At 43.6% G+C, this 19,755-nt stretch overlaps 1 protein-coding gene and 1 long non-coding RNA gene across 2 annotated transcripts in view; both read left to right on the plus strand.

Annotated features, from left to right (window-relative positions):
* The window catches only part of OCA2 (OCA2 melanosomal transmembrane protein), a 206,934-nt gene that overhangs the window by 178,835 nt on the left and 8,344 nt on the right, over positions 1–19,755 (plus strand). The window lies entirely within an intron of this gene.
* LOC116236570 (uncharacterized) lies at positions 9,421–13,974 on the plus strand. The gene is made up of 4 exons (XR_016460422.1): positions 9,421–9,721; positions 9,832–9,898; positions 10,062–10,158; positions 10,272–13,974. It is a non-coding gene; the product is annotated as an uncharacterized LOC116236570 (long non-coding RNA).

Below are 19,755 nucleotides of genomic sequence, written 5' to 3' on the forward strand. Positions count from 1 at the left end.
GGAAAGCCAGAGGCCCAGAGGAGAACACGTCCTGACCATGGATCCTCCTGACCTATGCTGGAGAGATGTTCCTTTTTCAACATGGACATCAGTACAGAGCAGTTTAATCAAACTAACAGCATTATTGCTGCAATGTGGTTTCCAGCAACTGGCAACTGCCACTGTGATGCCATGAGCATGTCACAGTGGCTGGAATGCTGACAGATCCATGTGTCACATAGGTATTGGTGAGATGGTCTGCATAGGGAGATGATAGAAAGAGCTGCAGCCCTGTGCCAGCCACTGGTAGAGGAGAGCAGGATGGTGCGCAGAGCTGAGGTAAGAGGGCAGGACAGAGGGCATGGCAGCGTTGGCTGTTTGAAACGCCAGAATGATAGGAGTGGTTGTGATGCAACTGATTTTGTGTCCGCCTCCTTTGTCTTGGAAAGCCAGAGGCCCAGAGGAGAACAGGACCAGACCATGGCACCTCGTGTCCTGTGCTGCGTTGCTGGAGAGATGTTCAGTTTCGACATGCACATCTGTACAAAGATATGTAAGCAAAAGAAGAGCAGCATTGCTGCAATGTTGCACCAGCTACTGGCATCTGCCATTGTGATGCCATGGGCGTGTCACAGTAGCTAGAATGCTCACAGATCCATGTGGTCACACAGGAACTGGTGAGATGGGCTGCATAGGGAGATCATAGAAAGAGCTGCAGCCCTGTGCGGGAACAGTTGAGGGCAAAAGAGGTTGGTGTGCAGAGGCTGAGGTAAGAGGGCAGGACAGAGTACATGGCAGCGTTGGCTGCTGGAAATGACTGGATGAAAGGAGTGGGTGTGCTGTAACTGATTTTGTGTCCTACTCCTTTGTCATGGAAAGCCAGCGGCCCAGAGGCGAACACGTCCTGAGCGTGGATCCTCCTGACCTGTGCTACACTGCTGGAGAGATGCTCCATTTTGCCCTTGGACATCAGTACAAAGATATGTAGTCAAATTAAGAGCATTATTGCTGCAATGTGGGAACGAGCTACTGGCAACTGCCATTGTGATGCTGTGGGCATGTCACAGTAGCTAGAATGCTGACAGACTCATGTGTCACACAGGTTCTGGTGGTTCGGCCTGCCTAGGGAGAGCGCAGAAAGAGCTGCAGCCCTGTGCCAGCCCCTGGTAGAGGAGAGCAGGATGGTGTACAGAGCTGTGGTAAGAGGGCAGGGCAGAGGGCATGGCAGCGTTGGCTGTTTGAAACGAGAGGATGGAAGGAGTGGTTGTGATGCAACTGATTTTGTGTCCTCCTCCTTAGTCTTGGAAAGCCAGAGGCCCAGAGGAGAACACGTCCTGACCATGGATCCTCCTGACCTATGCTGGAGAGATGTTCCTTTTTCAACATGGACATCAGTACAGAGCAGTTTAATCAAACTAACAGCATTATTGCTGCAATGTGGTTTCCAGCAACTGGCAACTGCCACTGTGATGCCATGAGCATGTCACAGTGGCTGGAATGCTGACAGATCCATGTGTCACATAGGTATTGGTGAGATGGTCTGCATAGGGAGATGATAGAAAGAGCTGCAGCCCTGTGCCAGCCACTGGTAGAGGAGAGCAGGATGGTGCGCAGAGCTGAGGTAAGAGGGCAGGACAGAGGGCATGGCAGCGTTGGCTGTTTGAAACGCCAGAATGATAGGAGTGGTTGTGATGCAACTGATTTTGTGTCCGCCTCCTTTGTCTTGGAAAGCCAGAGGCCCAGAGGAGAACAGGACCAGACCATGGCACCTCGTGTCCTGTGCTGCGTTGCTGGAGAGATGTTCAGTTTCGACATGCACATCTGTACAAAGATATGTAAGCAAAAGAAGAGCAGCATTGCTGCAATGTTGCACCAGCTACTGGCATCTGCCATTGTGATGCCATGGGCGTGTCACAGTAGCTAGAATGCTCACAGATCCATGTGGTCACACAGGAACTGGTGAGATGGGCTGCATAGGGAGATCATAGAAAGAGCTGCAGCCCTGTGCGGGAACAGTTGAGGGCAAAAGAGGTTGGTGTGCAGAGGCTGAGGTAAGAGGGCAGGACAGAGTACATGGCAGCGATGGCTGCTGGAAATGACTGGATGAAAGGAGTGGGTGTGCTGTAACTGATTTTGTGTCCTACTCCTTTGTCATGGAAAGCCAGCGGCCCAGAGGCGAACACGTCCTGAGCGTGGATCCTCCTGACCTGTGCTACACTGCTGGAGAGATGCTCCATTTTGCCCTTGGACATCAGTACAAAGATATGTAGTCAAATTAAGAGCATTATTGCTGCAATGTGGGAATGAGCTACTGGCAACTGCCATTGTGATGCTGTGGGCATGTCACAGTAGCTAGAATGCTGACAGACTCATGTGTCACACAGGTTCTGGTGGTTCGGCCTGCCTAGGGAGAGCGCAGAAAGAGCTGCAGCCCTGTGCCAGCCACTGGTAGAGGAGAGCAGGATGGTGTACAGAGCTGTGGTAAGAGGGCAGGGCAGAGGGCATGGCAGCGTTGGCTGTTTGAAACGAGAGGATGGAAGGAGTGGTTGTGATGCAACTGATTTTGTGTCCTCCTCCTTAGTCTTGGAAAGCCAGAGGCCCAGAGGAGAACACGTCCTGACCATGGATCCTCCTGACCTATGCTGGAGAGATGTTCCTTTTTCAACATGGACATCAGTACAGAGCAGTTTAATCAAACTAACAGCATTATTGCTGCAATGTGGTTTCCAGCAACTGGCAACTGCCACTGTGATGCCATGAGCATGTCACAGTGGCTGGAATGCTGACAGATCCATGTGTCACATAGGTATTGGTGAGATGGTCTGCATAGGGAGATGATAGAAAGAGCTGCAGCCCTGTGCCAGCCACTGGTAGAGGAGAGCAGGATGGTGCGCAGAGCTGAGGTAAGAGGGCAGGACAGAGGGCATGGCAGCGTTGGCTGTTTGAAACGCCAGAATGATAGGAGTGGTTGTGATGCAACTGATTTTGTGTCCGCCTCCTTTGTCTTGGAAAGCCAGAGGCCCAGAGGAGAACAGGACCAGACCATGGCACCTCGTGTCCTGTGCTGCGTTGCTGGAGAGATGTTCAGTTTCGACATGCACATCTGTACAAAGATATGTAAGCAAAAGAAGAGCAGCATTGCTGCAATGTTGCACCAGCTACTGGCATCTGCCATTGTGATGCCATGGGCGTGTCACAGTAGCTAGAATGCTCACAGATCCATGTGGTCACACAGGAACTGGTGAGATGGGCTGCATAGGGAGATCATAGAAAGAGCTGCAGCCCTGTGCGGGAACAGTTGAGGGCAAAAGAGGTTGGTGTGCAGAGGCTGAGGTAAGAGGGCAGGACAGAGTACATGGCAGCGTTGGCTACTGGAAATGACTGGATGAAAGGAGTGGGTGTGCTGTAACTGATTTTGTGTCCTACTCCTTTGTCATGGAAAGCCAGCGGCCCAGAGGCGAACACGTCCTGAGCGTGGATCCTCCTGACCTGTGCTACACTGCTGGAGAGATGCTCCATTTTGCCCATGGACATCAGTACAAAGATATGTAGTCAAATTAAGAGCATTATTGCTGCAATGTGGGAACGAGCTACTGGCAACTGCCATTGTGATGCTGTGGGCATGTCACAGTAGCTAGAATGCTGACAGATCCATGTGTCACATAGGTATTGGTGAGATGGTCTGCATAGGGAGATGATAGAAAGAGCTGCAGCCCTGTGCCAGCCACTGGTAGAGGAGAGCAGGATGGTGTACAGAGCTGTGGTAAGAGGGCAGGGCAGAGGGCATGGCAGCGTTGGCTGTTTGAAAAGAGAGGATGGAAGGAGTGGTTGTGATGCAACTGATTTTGTGTCCTCCTCCTTAGTCTTGGAAAGCCAGAGGCCCAGAGGAGAACACGTCCTGACCATGGATCCTCCTGACCTATGCTGGAGAGATGTTCCTTTTTCAACATGGACATCAGTACAGAGCAGTTTAATCAAACTAACAGCATTATTGCTGCAATGTGGTTTCCAGCAACTGGCAACTGCCACTGTGATGCCATGAGCATGTCACAGTGGCTGGAATGCTGACAGATCCATGTGTCACATAGGTATTGGTGAGATGGTCTGCATAGGGAGATGATAGAAAGAGCTGCAGCCCTGTGCCAGCCACTGGTAGAGGAGAGCAGGATGGTGCGCAGAGCTGAGGTAAGAGGGCAGGACAGAGGGCATGGCAGCGTTGGCTGTTTGAAACGCCAGAATGATAGGAGTGGTTGTGATGCAACTGATTTTGTGTCCGCCTCCTTTGTCTTGGAAAGCCAGAGGCCCAGAGGAGAACAGGACCAGACCATGGCACCTCGTGTCCTGTGCTGCGTTGCTGGAGAGATGTTCAGTTTCGACATGCACATCTGTACAAAGATATGTAAGCAAAAGAAGAGCAGCATTGCTGCAATGTTGCACCAGCTACTGGCATCTGCCATTGTGATGCCATGGGCGTGTCACAGTAGCTAGAATGCTCACAGATCCATGTGGTCACACAGGAACTGGTGAGATGGGCTGCATAGGGAGATCATAGAAAGAGCTGCAGCCCTGTGCGGGAACAGTTGAGGGCAAAAGAGGTTGGTGTGCAGAGGCTGAGGTAAGAGGGCAGGACAGAGTACATGGCAGCGTTGGCTGCTGGAAATGACTGGATGAAAGGAGTGGGTGTGCTGTAACTGATTTTGTGTCCTACTCCTTTGTCATGGAAAGCCAGAGGCCCAGAGGCGAACACGTCCTGAGCGTGGATCCTCCTGACCTGTGCTACACTGCTGGAGAGATGCTCCATTTTGCCCTTGGACATCAGTACAAAGATATGTAGTCAAATTAAGAGCATTATTGCTGCAATGTGGGAACGAGCTACTGGCAACTGCCATTGTGATGCTGTGGGCATGTCACAGTAGCTAGAATGCTGACAGACTCATGTGTCACACAGGTTCTGGTGGTTCGGCCTGCCTAGGGAGAGCGCAGAAAGAGCTGCAGCCCTGTGCCAGCCCCTGGTAGAGGAGAGCAGGATGGTGTACAGAGCTGTGGTAAGAGGGCAGGGCAGAGGGCATGGCAGCGTTGGCTGTTTGAAACGAGAGGATGGAAGGAGTGGTTGTGATGCAACTGATTTTGTGTCCTCCTCCTTAGTCTTGGAAAGCCAGAGGCCCAGAGGAGAACACGTCCTGACCATGGATCCTCCTGACCTATGCTGGAGAGATGTTCCTTTTTCAACATGGACATCAGTACAGAGCAGTTTAATCAAACTAACAGCATTATTGCTGCAATGTGGTTTCCAGCAACTGGCAACTGCCACTGTGATGCCATGAGCATGTCACAGTGGCTGGAATGCTGACAGATCCATGTGTCACATAGGTATTGGTGAGATGGTCTGCATAGGGAGATGATAGAAAGAGCTGCAGCCCTGTGCCAGCCACTGGTAGAGGAGAGCAGGATGGTGCGCAGAGCTGAGGTAAGAGGGCAGGACAGAGGGCATGGCAGCGTTGGCTGTTTGAAACGCCAGAATGATAGGAGTGGTTGTGATGCAACTGATTTTGTGTCCGCCTCCTTTGTCTTGGAAAGCCAGAGGCCCAGAGGAGAACAGGACCAGACCATGGCACCTCGTGTCCTGTGCTGCGTTGCTGGAGAGATGTTCAGTTTCGACATGCACATCTGTACAAAGATATGTAAGCAAAAGAAGAGCAGCATTGCTGCAATGTTGCACCAGCTACTGGCATCTGCCATTGTGATGCCATGGGCGTGTCACAGTGGCTGGAATGCTCACAGATCCATGTGGTCACACAGGAACTGGTGAGATGGGCTGCATAGGGAGATCATAGAAAGAGCTGCAGCCCTGTGCGGGAACAGTTGAGGGCAAAAGAGGTTGGTGTGCAGAGGCTGAGGTAAGAGGGCAGGACAGAGTACATGGCAGCGTTGGCTGCTGGAAATGACTGGATGAAAGGAGTGGGTGTGCTGTAACTGATTTTGTGTCCTACTCCTTTGTGATGGAAAGCCAGCGGCCCAGAGGCGAACACGTCCTGAGCGTGGATCCTCCTGACCTGTGCTACACTGCTGGAGAGATGCTCCATTTTGCCCATGGACATCAGTACAAAGATATGCAGTCAAATTAAGAGCATTATTGCTGCAATGTGGGAACGAGCTACTGGCAACTGCCATTGTGATGCTGTGGGCATGTCACAGTAGCTAGAATGCTGACAGACTCATGTGTCACACAGGTTCTAGTGGCACGGCCTGCCTAGGGAGAGCACAGAAAGAGCTGCAGCCCTGTGCCAGCCCCTGGTAGAGGAGAGCAGGATGGTGTACAGAGCTGTGGTAAGAGGGCAGGGCAGAGGGCATGGCAGCGTTGGCTGTTTGAAACGAGAGGATGGAAGGAGTGGTTGTGATGCAACTGATTTTGTGTCCTCCTCCTTAGTCTTGGAAAGCCAGAGGCCCAGAGGAGAACACGTCCTGACCATGGATCCTCCTGACCTATGCTGGAGAGATGTTCCTTTTTCAACATGGACATCAGTACAGAGCAGTTTAATCAAACTAACAGCATTATTGCTGCAATGTGGTTTCCAGCAACTGGCAACTGCCACTGTGATGCCATGAGCATGTCACAGTGGCTGGAATGCTGACAGATCCATGTGTCACATAGGTATTGGTGAGATGGTCTGCATAGGGAGATGATAGAAAGAGCTGCAGCCCTGTGCCAGCCACTGGTAGAGGAGAGCAGGATGGTGCGCAGAGCTGAGGTAAGAGGGCAGGACAGAGGGCATGGCAGCGTTGGCTGTTTGAAACGCCAGAATGATAGGAGTGGTTGTGATGCAACTGATTTTGTGTCCGCCTCCTTTGTCTTGGAAAGCCAGAGGCCCAGAGGAGAACAGGACCAGACCATGGCACCTCGTGTCCTGTGCTGCGTTGCTGGAGAGATGTTCAGTTTCGACATGCACATCTGTACAAAGATATGTAAGCAAAAGAAGAGCAGCATTGCTGCAATGTTGCACCAGCTACTGGCATCTGCCATTGTGATGCCATGGGCGTGTCACAGTGGCTAGAATGCTCACAGATCCATGTGGTCACACAGGAACTGGTGAGATGGGCTGCATAGGGAGATCATAGAAAGAGCTGCAGCCCTGTGCGGGAACAGTTGAGGGCAAAAGAGGTTGGTGTGCAGAGGCTGAGGTAAGAGGGCAGGACAGAGTACATGGCAGCGTTGGCTGCTGGAAATGACTGGATGAAAGGAGTGGGTGTGCTGTAACTGATTTTGTGTCCTACTCCTTTGTGATGGAAAGCCAGCGGCCCAGAGGCGAACACGTCCTGAGCGTGGATCCTCCTGACCTGTGCTACACTGCTGGAGAGATGCTCCATTTTGCCCATGGACATCAGTACAAAGATATGCAGTCAAATTAAGAGCATTATTGCTGCAATGTGGGAACGAGCTACTGGCAACTGCCATTGTGATGCTGTGGGCATGTCACAGTAGCTAGAATGCTGACAGACTCATGTGTCACACAGGTTCTAGTGGCACGGCCTGCCTAGGGAGAGCACAGAAAGAGCTGCAGCCCTGTGCCAGCCACTGGTAGAGGAGAGCAGGATGGTGTACAGAGCTGTGGTAAGAGGGCAGGGCAGAGGGCATGGCAGCGTTGGCTGTTTGAAACGAGAGGATGGAAGGAGTGGTTGTGATGCAACTGATTTTGTGTCCTCCTCCTTAGTCTTGGAAAGCCAGAGGCCCAGAGGAGAACACGTTCTGACCATGGATCCTCCTGACCTATGCTGGAGAGATGTTCCTTTTTCAACATGGACATCAGTACAGAGCAGTTTAATCAAACTAACAGCATTATTGCTGCAATGTGGTTTCCAGCAACTGGCAACTGCCACTGTGATGCCATGAGCATGTCACAGTGGCTGGAATGCTGACAGATCCATGTGTCACATAGGTATTGGTGAGATGGTCTGCATAGGGAGATGATAGAAAGAGCTGCAGCCCTGTGCCAGCCACTGGTAGAGGAGAGCAGGATGGTGCGCAGAGCTGAGGTAAGAGGGCAGGACAGAGGGCATGGCAGCGTTGGCTGTTTGAAACGCCAGAATGATAGGAGTGGTTGTGATGCAACTGATTTTGTGTCCGCCTCCTTTGTCTTGGAAAGCCAGAGGCCCAGAGGAGAACAGGACCAGACCATGGCACCTCGTGTCCTGTGCTGCGTTGCTGGAGAGATGTTCAGTTTCGACATGCACATCTGTACAAAGATATGTAAGCAAAAGAAGAGCAGCATTGCTGCAATGTTGCACCAGCTACTGGCATCTGCCATTGTGATGCCATGGGCGTGTCACAGTAGCTAGAATGCTCACAGATCCATGTGGTCACACAGGAACTGGTGAGATGGGCTGCATAGGGAGATCATAGAAAGAGCTGCAGCCCTGTGCGGGAACAGTTGAGGGCAAAAGAGGTTGGTGTGCAGAGGCTGAGGTAAGAGGGCAGGACAGAGTACATGGCAGCGTTGGCTGCTGGAAATGACTGGATGAAAGGAGTGGGTGTGCTGTAACTGATTTTGTGTCCTACTCCTTTGTGATGGAAAGCCAGCGGCCCAGAGGCGAACACGTCCTGAGCGTGGATCCTCCTGACCTGTGCTACACTGCTGGAGAGATGCTCCATTTTGCCCATGGACATCAGTACAAAGATATGCAGTCAAATTAAGAGCATTATTGCTGCAATGTGGGAACGAGCTACTGGCAACTGCCATTGTGATGCTGTGGGCATGTCACAGTAGCTAGAATGCTGACAGACTCATGTGTCACACAGGTTCTAGTGGCACGGCCTGCCTAGGGAGAGCACAGAAAGAGCTGCAGCCCTGTGCCAGCCACTGGTAGAGGAGAGCAGGATGGTGTACAGAGCTGTGGTAAGAGGGCAGGGCAGAGGGCATGGCAGCGTTGGCTGTTTGAAACGAGAGGATGGAAGGAGTGGTTGTGATGCAACTGATTTTGTGTCCTCCTCCTTAGTCTTGGAAAGCCAGAGGCCCAGAGGAGAACACGTTCTGACCATGGATCCTCCTGACCTATGCTGGAGAGATGTTCCTTTTTCAACATGGACATCAGTACAGAGCAGTTTAATCAAACTAACAGCATTATTGCTGCAATGTGGTTTCCAGCAACTGGCAACTGCCACTGTGATGCCATGAGCATGTCACAGTGGCTGGAATGCTGACAGATCCATGTGTCACATAGGTATTGGTGAGATGGTCTGCATAGGGAGATGATAGAAAGAGCTGCAGCCCTGTGCCAGCCACTGGTAGAGGAGAGCAGGATGGTGCGCAGAGCTGAGGTAAGAGGGCAGGACAGAGGGCATGGCAGCGTTGGCTGTTTGAAACGCCAGAATGATAGGAGTGGTTGTGATGCAACTGATTTTGTGTCCGCCTCCTTTGTCTTGGAAAGCCAGAGGCCCAGAGGAGAACAGGACCAGACCATGGCACCTCGTGTCCTGTGCTGCGTTGCTGGAGAGATGTTCAGTTTCGACATGCACATCTGTACAAAGATATGTAAGCAAAAGAAGAGCAGCATTGCTGCAATGTTGCACCAGCTACTGGCATCTGCCATTGTGATGCCATGGGCGTGTCACAGTAGCTAGAATGCTCACAGATCCATGTGGTCACACAGGAACTGGTGAGATGGGCTGCATAGGGAGATCATAGAAAGTGCTGCAGCCCTGTGCCAGCCAATGGTAGAGGAGAGCAGGATGTTGTGCAGAGCTGAGGTAAGAGTGCAGGATAGAGCACACCGCAGCGTTTGCTGTTTGAAATGACAGGATGGAAGGAATGGTTGTGATGCTACTGATTTTCTGTCCTCCTCCTTTGTCTTGGAAAGACAGAGGTCCAGATGAGAACACAAGCACACGATGGATGCTCCTGCCTGGTGCTGCACAGCTTGGGAGGTGAGAGGTGTTCCATTTTCGACATGGACAACAGTACAGATATATGTTATCAAAAGAAGAGCATTATTGCTGCAATGTGGGAATGAGCTACTGGCAACTGCCATTGTGATGCCATTGGCATGTCACAATGGCTAGAATTCTGACAGATCCATGTGTCATACAGGTTCTGTTGGCACGGCCTGCCTAGGGAGAGCACAGAAAGAGCTGCAGCCCTGTGCCAGCCAATGGTAATGGAGAGCAGGATCGTGTACAGAGCTGTGGTAAGAGGGCAGGGCAGAGGGCATGGCAGCATTGGCTGTTTGAAATGAGAGGATGGAATGAGTGGTTGTGATGCAACTGATTTATGTCCTCCTCCTTTGTCTTGGAAATGCAGAGGCCCAGTGGAGAACACGTCCTGACCATGGATCCTCCTGACCTATGCTGGAGAGATGTTCCTTTTTCAACATGGACATCAGTACAGAGCAGTTTAATCAAACTAACAGCATTATTGCTGCAATGTGGTTTCCAGCAACTGGCAACTGCCACTGTGATGCCATGAGCATGTCACAGTGGCTGGAATGCTGACAGATCCATGTGTCACATAGGTATTGGTGAGATGGTCTGCATAGGGAGATGATAGAAAGTGCTGCAGCCCTATGCCAGACTGGTTCAGGGCAAGGAGGATGGTGTGCTGAGGTAGAGGTACGAGGTCAGGTCAGAGGGCACTGCAGGGTTGCTCTTTAAATCGACAGGATGAACGGAGTGTTTGTGATGCATCTTATTTTGTGTCCTCATCCTTTGTCTTGGAGAGCCAGATTCCTAGGTTTCAACATGACCAGACTCTGTTACCTCCTGTCCTCTGCTGCATTCTTCCGTCTCCCACGCAGATTGCTACACATGAGGCACATTCATTTTGTTCGCTTAATGTGAAGCTCAGTTCCATTCTGCTGAATAAGTCATGTCACTTAATGAGTCTAATGCTGATGTTCAGGATCTAATAATCTGTAGCTTTGTATTCAAAATCCAGCTGCAGAAGTACCTGAAAATCACAATGTGCTGGATATCATGTTGCTGGGAATAATCTACTAGTGGTACTTGTGTTTGCAAGTCAGTCCTTTTTGTGTTGAAATTTTTGCTGCTATTATGACATACGGCAAAAGGAAACTGTCTTAATATTATAAATTCAAAAAGCTCTCTTTAATGATAACTATTGTAAAATGTGGAAAACCAGTAACGCTGTGTTTTCTTGCCAAATGAATGATTTGCATCATCTTATGTTGTGGCACATGTTTTATCTATTGTATATCCAGCAGAAACTACCTGGAGCCAAACAGCAGCAAAAACAAACTTTCAGTCTGCACTTCAGAAATATTTAGTCAGGATGCTCTCTTTGAAGATGCTTTTGGACTATATGTAGAGTTTATGAGATGTTTCAGTAATGTGACATGACCCTGGAGGCAATACAAGAAACATAATGCAAGAGATTGTCTTCTGGCAGATGGAGTTGTGCCTTACTTGCAGATATTTTCAAGTCTGATTATGAAAGACTAAATTAATCTAGGGATATTTGTCTAGCTTTGGGACAGAAATCATTTGGTCATTTTAATACCTGTTGATTGCTTTTTTTTTTTTTTTCCTCTTTTTTTCCCCCTCATTCTATTTGTGTTTATTTTAAATGTAATTCAGGGAGAAATGCATTCCATAAGAAGATGCAGGTATATAAATTAACATAACAGAGCTTCAGTTCTCTAGATTCTATGAGTTATCTGTCAGTCCCAAAGACTACCATAATATGTGATACTGTGGACTGTGAATTGATAAAATCAAGGAAAAAACCTATTTAATGTGGGTAAGTAATAGCATTGTGTCAGGGCAAAATGGAATGAGGCATACTGGTAAAGTAACCTTACAAAGAATTGTAGAGGATTCCTACCAGTGCTGCGAAGGACTACAGGAGTAATAAATAGAAAATATGACCAGTGGTGATGAGGGCTGACAACAGGATACAGATGGAAACATTTTCCTTTTAATAAACAGATAATTAATGAGGAGGAGTAGGCCTTGATAGTCTATGAAAATTGGAAAAGCTTCTGTTTTATGCAAAAGAAAACTATTGGGAACTTTGAAATCATTGAACTGTTTCTTCTATTCTTGAGGCCAGATGAAAAGATGTGGAGAAATTGACATGAGAGAGCCCTAGGTGAGCATGTTAGTTATGCAAATAGTTACTTATGCAGAGGTAATCTGCAAGGAGTTTAGGTATAGGTTGGATGTGAGAAAAGGTATGGGAATCCAAACCAGCTAAAATGATAGGTGAAGGTAAAGTGTACAATTGAAGTGTTATGAAGAAAGGAAATGAAGGAGAAGATTTACAGGGAGAAAATGAGGCTTGTGCTGGGCTACCATTCAGAGTAAACTCCTCCTGGAGATCAATAACTGCCTGGCAGAGGACTGCACTAAACTAATTTGAAAAAAATTACAGTTAGTTTAATTAGAAGGATTGAGATCAGTGAATTTTTAGCATAAGGAACACTGCTGAGTTCTGTGTAGTCTGTGGTGAAATTTATCAGAGATGAGAGGCAGTGAAAGAGGAACAAGAGGATCAAGGACAGCATCTCCTTAGCAAAAGACAATACTATGAAGTACCTTTTAAAACATATAAGAAGAGAGATTTCTGGGGAACTAGATGAAGCTCTCATCAACATCCAAATCTGGAATAGTACAAGTAACCAAGTCAAGAAGAAGAAATAGGAGAACAAGTAAGAAACACTGCTTCTGGCTTCTCATAAGAAGTTGGTTGAGTGTGTTTTGATGAGAATTATTTTCTTGGCAGTAGAATGAAATGCTTTAGTTATATAAAGTATTTGTAAAGTTTATGTCTCTGATGGAAGAGAAAAAGGAAACAGGTTGAGGGTCAAGTTGATGCCTAAAATTAAATCTGTACTTGACTATAGTAGTTTGCATCATAGCTTAGTTGAGGAAAATCCTATTTTTAGAAACACTTATATATACAAGCATAGAAGAGATCTACATGATTTGCTTTAGAATGTGGAGCTGACACAAACAAATGCTGTGAATAATTCACAAAATTTATGCTCTTCACAAAGAGAAATAGGAAGCAAGTAATATATATCTTCCACATTGCCTTTGCAAGGCCTTTTGGCTTACAGGGTAAACTCATTTCCTTTTCCTGCCAAAAATGCATATCCATGCATGTCAAGAAAAAGTTTTATCCCTGATACACCAACATTCAGTATCTGCTTGTCACAAAATCTGCAAAGTCACTTCATATATTTACACCAAATTTTGTTTTCTGGCATTGTACAACTTCTCCTCACTTCAATGGTTTCTAAGATGATCATGTTTTGAATATTGTACAGAAAAATCTAGTGAGTGTATTCTTTGGGCACAAAGTGTATTTAATCAGTGTATATTCTGAAGTACTAGCAATTAGTGTGTCAGTGCACAGAAGAATTTGAAATACTAAATACATGCTGAAGCTTATCATTAACTAAATTACTTCAGTGACACTGGTGCAAGTTTGTTTCCATTTTAACTACCAGGGCATGCTATGTTTGGTGCAAACTAATGATATAGTTGCATTTGGAAAAAAAAGTAAAAACTCATTTTTCTTATTTTAATGATTTCAACCAAGGCATACAAGCAGTTTTTGTTGTTGTTGTTGTTTGGTTTTTGTTTTTGTTTTTGTTTTTTTTTGGCAGATATTATTTTTCATTGTGAGAATACCTAGACTTTTCATAGATGAGGTACACTGCTGGAATATTAATTTTGGGATTTGTGAGATTTCTGAGCAGCATTCGCTTTTTAGAATGTGTAACTTCTGAATACAAACTGCATGAAGAAGAAGTACTATCCCTTGGAATAATAATGACAAACTATCCCCTATTCTGGTAATGTTTTCACGTTCAGCAGGTATATGCCTCAGCAGTATACTGGTTAAAATGCTCCTTGTATACGAATTTCATTAGAGATTGTTTATTAGAGTTTGTTAATTAATTCATACAGTTACTTTAGAAAATTTTGGTAAGTGAAACTTCACTTTTCTATTATTAAATTCTGAGCTATATTTTCTGCGAGTATCAACTGCTTTGAAATTTGTGATTGATCTGTGATCATTTTTCTTTTTTTGTAGCTTAACTACTATTTTAGACTTTATGTTTAAATTATTTCCTTGGGGACTGCATGAAATTTCAAATAAAAATGCATTCTAATTCATGCTCACTTTTAACTTAATGATTCTTTCTCTTCACCATTATGTTCCCATGTCTATAAGCATTCTGATAAGTTGGAGACTAGAACTATGTAATATATGCACACCTAAAGGTAGATTCTCTAACCATTCTTGAATTATATCATAGAAACAATTTGGCACATCTCATGATCAGTTAGTTACTTGTTATGTCTCGTATAAAAAAAAAAAACAACAACATTTGAAAAGCCTTTTGTTCCTTTTCATCACACCCTAACTTTTCATAGTCTTTCCTGTATAACCGTACTGCTGTGAATGTGTCTGTGTGTCTCCCACCTAGTAACTTCTGAATGTGCTTATCAACTTCAAACAGATTTGACAGGGGAGAGAACTGTGGGGAAAGGAAGCTTAATTTCTAAAATATAATTAACATCCCTGAAATGCCATCAAAGTTGGTGGCTGGGAAGACAAAAATAAACTTTATTAGTATTCCACTGAGGAAAAGTTTAGTCAGAGCCCACAATTTACACACTGAAAAAAAAAAAAAAAAAAAAAAACAACACCAAAAAACGTGTAGGAGAACATATTAACTTATGGAAGAAAGCTTCGCTTAGAGCTTTCCACTTCTTAGATGGAAAGTCAATCAAAGTTAATGCAAATTTGTTAGACACAAATTGGTAGGAAATTAGGCTTCATTACTTCCCAGTGTTCACAGACCTGCTTGTCAGTAAGGGTGAGACTGATCTCACCTCACCTTTCCATTCTACAGCATTGAGATCTTTATTTCAACTAATTGCTTCTAGCTCTCATAAGATTCAGTAGAGAGAAATAAGTTTTGGAGGCTAATTCATTTCATCCTAATATAAAAATGTAATGGAAGGCAAACTGTGTTCTAGAAAGATTGGTAGCTCAGATTTAGGCTTGTACAAATGTGTCCCACAACGCATAACTTTTTACCACATATTAACTTTTTAAGGATAACTGTGGTTAAGGGCATGAAGGAGTGTGTAGTGTTAAAGATAGGATCATTAGACAAAACAAACATATTGGGTAATGAAAAGCAGAGGCAGCACTCAAATTCAGGAAGATGCAGAGAGGAATGTTTAATGAGGAGGGACTGCAGCCAAGAACTTCTGTATAAGGAACAGATGCTGTAGTAATAGGAGTAAGATGGTTTGGCTAGAGTGTTTTGTTCATCTGCTTATAGTTCATTAGAATTAAGCGTAAATTGATTGCTTGCATCTTTGGATTTTAAAGAAACAAGTAGCTGATCAGTCACCCTACTACTCCCTGAAATGAGAGCACTCAAAACAGCATGGTTTTGAGACTGGACTTAAAATCTCCTTTCTTATCTGATTCTGAGTTTCCCTATCCGGAGAAGCAAATCTTCAAATCCTCTTGAGTGTTTTTGGCTGATTATCGCCACTCCTGGCTTTTCTGACTACTGTCAGACTAAGGGTTTTATGGGTTGGTGTGAGGCCAACATTGTCCCCAGCAGAGCATATGAGCTGTATGTCCAGGAATGGGGTTTGAGCTCATAAAAAGCAGGGCGAAAAAAAGTCATGTTCTGCCAAACTGTCTTAAGCTAAAGATAAGTGAATTAGTGGAAAAGGGGAATTGGAGAAGGGAGCAAGTGCAGCCTAATATGAAAGTGATTGTAAGAAGAGTATTTGTGAAATAACTGTTCACTTTCATACATTTTGTCATTTGATTCAGAGAGATGCAAAGCCAAACTGTCTTGAGACAGTTTCTCGGTTTTATTTCATAAAATTTGTATGTAGTTTTTGTTATTGAGCAAAGCATATCTGAACTCTTACATGTCATTCTGCTGGTATTAATAGTTTTTTGTTATCCAAAGAGTCACTACTTTTTGCAGCTTCACATAGTTATTACATCAAGTGCCTAGCGTGCAGTTGATTACAACATGCTAAATTTGATTAGACAGTATCATTACTGAACAAGGGACTTATTCAGAGAATATAAAAATTATAAAGTGATTTTGTACGTAAATAGAGTACTTTGATAATCAACAGAATTAATAAGGAAGTGCTTTATTGAAAATATTTACTCGGAGAAATCTTGTATCTTTAAACATTATTTTACAAAACAATTTATATGAGTTGCAAACACAAGGGTCACTTAAATGGCAGAAAGGGACACAAAGACTTGGAAATCCCGAGAACACTGGTGGTTTGAACATTACTTATATTTGCCTATGAACTTTGACTAATAGGCCTTCTTGAGAGAAATTATATTAATTCACCTCAGCTAATCTCACTTTACCCTTGTTTCATGTTTGCTTGATGACAAAGCATCATACAGAAATTCAGAATTACATCAGAGTCATACTTTTACATGACATTTCATTTTTTTTCAGAAAACTTCATATTTTAATAGAAATAAGAAGATGGGCTTCCCTCTGTTACTAAATAAGAGGTCAATCTCCCCTTGTGTATAGCAAGATGGTCAGATGAAAGGAAGATGTAATATTTGTATTATCTTCATTATAATGCATTTGAAATAAGAACAACTCAAAGTAGTTGTATAGTATATTTACTATTCTCAGGATAGTAAATATAGCTTTATTTTCTTGCGAAAGCCATTGTTTCTTACATAAAAAAATGTGGTTGTATTAACTATATCTTTTATTTTTTTTATTACTTTAACTTAGTAGTCGTTTTTGGTAACCTAAAATTATTATGATGCCTGCACTCAGGGGCATTGAGCACGGCATACATTAATCTAAGCAACGTTACATTTCTATATGTCAATTGAATAATAATTTCCTGGTCAATATTTGCAGTTGTTTAGCTTCAGTGGAAGAGGTTACTTAAATAGGAACAGTGAAATTTTATGCTTATATGTAGCAGTTAGATAGGCTAAAATGGCAATGGTTATTTAACAATATTAATTTGAAACTGATAGTGACTAAGACCTACTTTTTGGGAAAATAAAAATAAAGTAATATATACATCTTGTGGTAGGTTTACTATTTCAGTAATAGACAAAACACTGTTTTGTGAGAAATGTCTGTATCAGAGAAGTCTGGAATATACACAGTTGCTCTATCATAAATTTAGGTAAGCCTCTTATTTACTTTCTCAGAACCATCTAATTGTCAAAGTGATTTTCTGTTACACTGAACGTCTCAAAAAACACAGAAGCAACAACTAAATATTGCAAAACCTATTTTAGCAGCCCTGACATATTCATTTTTGCACTGTGAATCTCGCTTGTTTTGTATTAGTCCATTTCATTAGTTGAATGTGCGTATCAGAACCTTTCAAACATTTCATGAAAACAATTCACTGCCAGCAACATAAAGGTTTTCTATTTGTACTATAATCTGTACCCGAGTCTCTTAAAGTACTGTTGTAGAAGATGTAGTTCATTGATTTTTTTTCTCTTCTAGTTGTCTGTGGTGATATTAATCTTCTTACCTTCAAACTCACAGCTATGCTTCACTGGATAGATTTATAGTAGAGGAATAAGTATGGGTTTTGTAATGAGCTGAGTCAATTTCATATAGTTCTGTTCCTTAAGCTTTAGAATGATGTGGAGCTTTCATACCAGATTCAAAAGCAATGAATTAAGGATCGAACTTGTTTTGGGGTCAATCTGGCAGATGTAGAGAAAAAATGCATTTCTAAAAGACGATGGTCCATCTGAGGGTGACATGAAGCTGTGATAAATTCAAGAAGTTACTAATAGAGCATCATGAATCTTTACACCACAGTTAATCTTGTGTCGTAGTTCTTAGCAAGCAAGAAGGGAACCACTCTGTCTATATAGAATGTGTTCCCAGAATACACTTAATGAATAGAAAGACTTGTCTGCCTGTAGGACATTTCAAGTTAAAGCACCAATGTATGGACCCCTAGGGACTATTTAGGTACTCAAATGTTCTTGACAGTTTTTCTCTTTAATTTCAACATTAGTGGACCATGAACTCATGTGAACTGAAACTATTAAAATTTAACAGTAGAATTTTCAAGAATGTGTGCAAATTTAAATTTGCAAAATTTATTTCAGCTCAGTTTAGTGTACTGGTAAACATTTGTCTAGCTGCACCCTTGCAGCCAGTAAAAATAAGTTTGGTCTCTTTGGAGCACGAAGTTTAGAAACAAGAGTAAGTATGTCACATTGAGAAAAATAAGAAAAAATGAGAAAAAATTCCTCAGATGAAAGATTAACAAAAACCCAGTCAATGGCATACTGTTTTTGCCAAGATGCAGCATATAATATCACTCATCATATATAGTCATAACAACACTACCTGACAAAGAATGGAGTTGTTACTTTGAATGTAAACTTTCATAGTTTTGATAGCTTGCACTGGAGATTTAACCTTGTGTACTGTGGTATTTTTGAGAACATCTATTGATGAAAAAGAGAAAATACACTCTTTATGGAATATACAGATAGAATTATTGATACAGTAGTAGGTATAAATCAATTTAGGTTTTAAAGAGGTATGTAGATTTTAGCTGAATTAAAACTTCAGGAAAGCTGCTTACATACAGAGATGTCTAGCAAAAGTGCTTGAAGGACCTTTGTATGATGTAGGCCTTATGTATGATAAAGAGTAGGATGACTAACACAGTAATTGCAAATGTTTTTATTTTACTCTGCTGTATCTTTCTTCTGTTTTCTGTGGTAAAACAAGGTAAAACAGCAGTGAATTAAACTAATTTTTCCTTGAATGGAAAAATGCGAATTAAAAAATGGAAAGACATGTCCAAATAATTTCACTCTATTAATTTAATTTACTGGAAATAGAAAAGCAACTAGTGTAACGTAAGTCAGTTGTATTGGCTACATTTGTTTTCTCAGGATATTGATTATTTCTTGATGTTGTGATATAGTACTGATGGTCAAAGTTATATAGAGATATTGTTGAAGTTACTAGCACACGAAAGTTCTTGTCCTTTTTTTTTAAAGAGCAAAGCAAAACAATAGAATTTCTTAATATAGTTTGAGAGATCTAGCAACACTGAAACTCAACTACTCTAATTATTTGTTTAAAGATTTAATGGTACTGGAGGTCAGAATCTAAAATTTCCTTGTATGAATGAAGTCTGGTGGTCATAGTCTTGATTTTGTAAAGGCTTCTTTCTGTTTACAAAAGTGTGGATTTGATCAGCCCCTCTGCATGCCAGCACGTTGTACTAATGTGTTTTCTTCTGGACACTAAGGAAATATCAGCCCACTTGATGTAAAATTAGACTAGTATGTGATAAAGAATTTCAGCTGCATAAATTGGATATGTTAGGCTGTCATGATCACCTTATACATTCTTTTAAGGAATTACTGGTATAATTTCCTTCCTTACTGAAGGAAAATGTCAATTGGCCCTCCTCAGAGCAGGAATATTTTCTGTTCTCTGTGATCCTGGCCCTTATCTTGTCAGGAGGCTAATGCAAGCCTTCTTGAAGAAAGAATATGCCAGAGATGTTTAAACGTGGTTGGTTTGGCCTGGATATTGATAGTCAAGTAGGAAGCAAGTGGTAGTAAACTTGGGAAAATCTTGCTAGTTGCTTTGGGTAATTCTATCATATTAAGAGTTACTAAACTTTTACTTGAAGCTGCAGCTTTTCTGCTGGGGACCCTGACAAGTGTTTCATGTCATAGGGCACATCAGTAGAAAAAAGCCCAAACTTGCATGGGT

This window comes from Phasianus colchicus, chromosome 1 (genome assembly GCF_987193195.1).
Source record: "Phasianus colchicus chromosome 1, bPhaCol1.hap1.1, whole genome shotgun sequence".
Lineage (NCBI taxonomy): Eukaryota > Metazoa > Chordata > Aves > Galliformes > Phasianidae > Phasianus > Phasianus colchicus.